The sequence below is a fragment of the Spermophilus citellus genome (assembly GCF_964194105.1).
Source record: "Spermophilus citellus genome assembly, chromosome: 1".
Taxonomy (NCBI): Eukaryota; Metazoa; Chordata; class Mammalia; order Rodentia; family Sciuridae; genus Spermophilus; species Spermophilus citellus.
In genome coordinates this window covers 150,339,252-150,343,776 of record NC_138182.1, presented here as the reverse complement: position 1 = coordinate 150,343,776, position 4,525 = coordinate 150,339,252, and the positions used below count along the sequence as shown (strand labels likewise).

Here is a 4,525-nt window from a genome sequence, read left to right as displayed (position 1 = left end):
TGGAGAAAAGATAGTCTTTTAAATAAATGGTACTGGAAAAAAATGGAAATCCATTTATAGTAGAATGAAATTTAACCCCTGTATCTCACTCTGCACAAAACTCAACTCAAAATGGATTAACTATGTATATATTAGACATGTACGCCTGTGCCTGCTAGAAGAAAATATAGACATTCCAACATATCAGCTCAGGAACTGACTTAACAAGAGTCCTAAAGTTCAAGAAGGAAAATCAAATCAATATGTGAGATAGCATCAAATTAGAAGCCTTCACAGCAAAGGAAACCTGAGTATGGATAGCCAACAGAATGGGAGACAATCTTTGCCAACTGCTACTCAGGGCATTAATATCCAAGATTTCATCTCACTGCAGTCAGAATGGCAATTATCAAGAATACAAGTAACAGTAAATGTTGGTGAGCATGTGGAACAAGGCATACTGATACATTGCTGGTGGGCCTACAAATTGGTGCAACCAATCTGGAAAGCAGTATGGGGATTCCTTAAAAAACAGGAATGGAACCACCATAAGATCTGATCCGGCTATCTCGCTACATGGTATATATTCAAAACATTTAAAAACAGCACACTACAGGGACATAGCCACATCAGTGTTTATAGTAGCACAGTTCAAAATAGCCAACCTAGGTGCTCTTCAACAGATGAATAGATAATAAAGAGAATGTGGTATACAAACATAAGAATGTGTTACTCAGCCATAAGAAAGAATGACATTATAGGATTTGCTGGTAAATGGATGGAACTGGAGATTATCATGCCAAGTGAAATAAACCAAAAGTCCAATGTTTTCGCTGATATGTGGAAGATAACACAAATAAAGAGCAGAGAATAAAAAATAGAGGAAATATCAGTGGAGTAGATGGAGAAGAATGTAGGGAAGGGAGGAAGAGTGTAATAGGGAAAGACAGTGAAATGAATCTGACCTAACTTTCCTATATGGATGTGTGAATATACCACAGTGCATTTTACTGTCTTTTATACCCTTAAGACACTAATTTTAAAAACTCCTAAGTAAATAGCAGAAAGGTCAATATAATAGAGGGAAGGGAACAGAGGAGGGAGCGGAAGGGAAATGGGATGTAATGGGGACTGAACCAAAGTACCATGCTTTTATAATTATGTCAAAATGATTCTTAATGTTATGTATAACCAAAAAGAACCAATAAGAAAAACAAAGAGCAAAGAGAATAATCAACAAACTGAAATTCAGCCTAACAACTGGGAAAATATATTTGCAAACACGTAACTAAGAAGAAGTTTATGTTCGAATTTTATAAATAACTCTAAAGATTAAATAGGAGAAAATAAGGACCCATTTAGAAATGGGCACAGGAATTTCTCCAAAGATATCAAAAGGGTCTAAATACATATGAAATATGCTCTGTATCTGTAATCATCAGGAAAATACACACTGAAGCCACTATACATTTCCTTTTTTTATTGGTTGTACAAAACTCTTGACATATCATATTTCATACATTAGATTCAAGTTGGTTATGAACTCCCAATTTTACCCCATATACAGATTGCAGAATCACATCGGTTACACATCCACATTTTTACATAATGCCCTATTAGTAACTGTTGTATTCTGCTACCTTTCCTATCCTCTACTATCCCCGCTCCCCTCCCCTCCCATGGGTCACATCATAGTCCCCGTATGGCTTTCTGTTTCACAATCACCCCTTTACAAAAAATGATGAATCTTTAATGAAAGTTAAATTTATAAACACTGTAAGATAGTTCAGGAAATATTTAGTTTAAAAAATGAAGTCCACAAATTACAAATATTTTTCTAATATACAAACTGTCAATTGGCAAATGCAAGCTACTTAACTGGTTTATTTAATGTGGGAATTTTTCTAAAAAAATTCAGTTGGGGTAAGTGATATATTTATGCCCTGACAAAGATGACAGGTATAGTATTGTTGTGACTAAAAAAGAAGTACATAATATTACTGCTTTAGCTCATTAAATTTCACAGAATATGTACGATTCTGCCATGTCCAATGAGTTAGGCAAATAATAGAAGGTGCAGTGGGCTGAAACACGTTTTCATCATACAAATCTTCTGATAGTTCTTCTTCATCTCCATCAGGAAAATACGTAGGGAATGGTAAATTTTTACTGAAATCCTTATATGCAGGCAGATGAGAATCTCTGACCTTTACTAAACAATTTGTATGTCCAGGTACAGAGCCATTTACATAGATTATATTGTGCTTTGTGTTTATTCTCCACACTTTCAGTCCAAATGAGGTCCTATCTATGTTTCCCATTTGTCCAGGCATTTTAGTTCCAGGCCAGACTCTGGCAACATCACCAGTTGAAATAGCTCCAGGTCCCTATGGGTTTTCCTTTGACCATGAGTGGCAGGCTGGCCTTTAAATCCCCATCTTTTCATGACACCTTGAAAACTTTTACTAATAGTTTTGGCTGTGACATCCACATACTGTCCTGGACGAAAGTGAGCAGCATAAAGAGGAGTGCCTGGTTTAATTACAGCATTATCTGTTACATTAAAGATTTTAATTTTCTGTTTTGGTGGCAATCCAAGTTCTCGGTAAAATTTCAATACAGATGTAGGTTTATGGAAACGTGATACAGTTTTTCCTCCTACAGTCAGGGCGGCGGTTTTTCCATTATGGTTTTCCGTTGGAGTATATTTTAGAACATGGCAATCTTGTACCTGAAGTAATGTGACTGCATGTTTCTGACCATCCTTAGTCCACAGAGGCATCACACCCAGTTTCACAGCAATAAGGCCAACTCTAGAAGAACCTGGTTCCTAAGGATGTACAGGCCATGGTTCATCTTTCAGAGGACTCATTTTACTTGCTAATTGGGCTTTATCTTCATCAGAGACCAGTTGCTTAACGAATGAGGCATTTTCCTCAGAAAGATGCTCAGACCACCAAGTACTACTCTTGCCGTGGAGCCCTCTAACAAAAGCCAGATGTTTGTTCTACACCCCAAGCTCAGGTTAGCACCCAAGCCGCCTCCGCTTGCGCAGCCCAGCACCTGGGCGCCTGCCTGAGCCAGCACCCTCCAACCTGCATGAAGCCGCCCAGGAGGACTCGGTTCCAGACACCTCCGGGTGCTCCGCCTCTACTTTAAAGCGTCCACATTCGGGCACCATGTGTTCCTAGCTGCCCTGGGGCAGCACTTATACCGCAGGTCTGCTAACATCCTCCGCGACAGAAAGAGAACCACAGTAGCAATTTCCGGCCCCTATATGTTTCCTAAGGAAATTAAAATTAGAACTATCATACAATCCAGCAATTCTTCTTTTGGGACATGAAATTACTACCTCACATCATGTCCATTGTAGTACTATTTACCATAACTAAGATGTGGAAACAACCTTGGTGTCCACTGATGGACAAATGAATAAGCAACCTGTGATATGTAGTCACAATGAAATATTATTCTTTCTTCAAAAAAAGAAAGCAATCCTGTCATTGGACATAGTGTGAATAAGCCAGGAAGACATGCTGAGTGAACCAACATAGAAAGAAAATATGGCATTATCTCACTTTTTAAAAAATATTTTTTAGTTGTAGATGGACATAATACCTTCATTTTGTTTATTTTTATGTGGTGCCAGGGATCGAAACCAGTGCCTCATGCGTGCTAGGAAAGTGCTCTACCACTGAGCCACAACTCCAGCCCCTATCTCAATTTTAGGAGGAAAAAATTTTAAAGGGTCAAATTTACAGAGATGGAAAATAAAGCATTGGTTGCCATATGCAGGGAGTTGGGTGGAAATGGGGAGATGTAGATCAAACAAGTCCAGAGATATAATGTACAAAATGAAGATAGGGTTAATAAAATTGGGTTGTTAGGGACTTTTGTTAAATAGATTTAATCTGTTCTTGTCATCAAAAAAGTCAGATGTGAGTATCCCATGAGATGAAACATATGTTAATGTGCTTTACCATGATGACCATTTCACTCTCTCAGTGAATCCCATATTATGCTGTGAGCCTGAAATATAAATAATAAAATGTATTCTGAAAATTAATGAATAACTATTAAAAAATCCAAAGGAAATGGATGCCAATGTGTTCACATTCCATTACATGCAGGAAAATCACCTTTAATTCCCTGTATCAGACTGCCAATTGAGGGACTATAGAAGTCATTCACCGGTTCTGTCAGGATTAGAGGACCCATGATCCCTGATGATCAATTAGCCATTGCCAGAGTGAGAAGATCCAGCAAAACCCAAGGGGTGTTGATTTCCATGGAGATAACATTTGCTTCCCATAAGATAGGATTTGTAACAAAACCATGCTATATGTGCCCCAATATATCAGTGGCCTCTTAAAATTTCTTGACTATGAGGTGCATGCTCCAGTTAATATAATTGAGTGGCTACATTCTCTGCAAGCTAAGCAAAATACCAACACATTACCATAAAATAATTATTATTAAATACAGTTCTGTTTGTTCAAATAAAGCCTTCTATTAGGTTGTACATATGTTTAAATTATTTAGACCT

The 4,525-nt window shown here is 37.7% G+C and overlaps 1 pseudogene across 1 annotated transcript; it reads right to left on the bottom strand.

Moving 5' to 3' along the window:
- Nucleotides 1–1,670: 1,670 nt before the first annotated feature.
- Nucleotides 1,671–2,997, bottom strand: LOC308641091 (large ribosomal subunit protein uL3m-like; annotated as a pseudogene). Its single transcript has one exon. The product of its transcript is annotated as a large ribosomal subunit protein uL3m-like (transcript).
- Nucleotides 2,998–4,525: the final 1,528 nt, after the last annotated feature.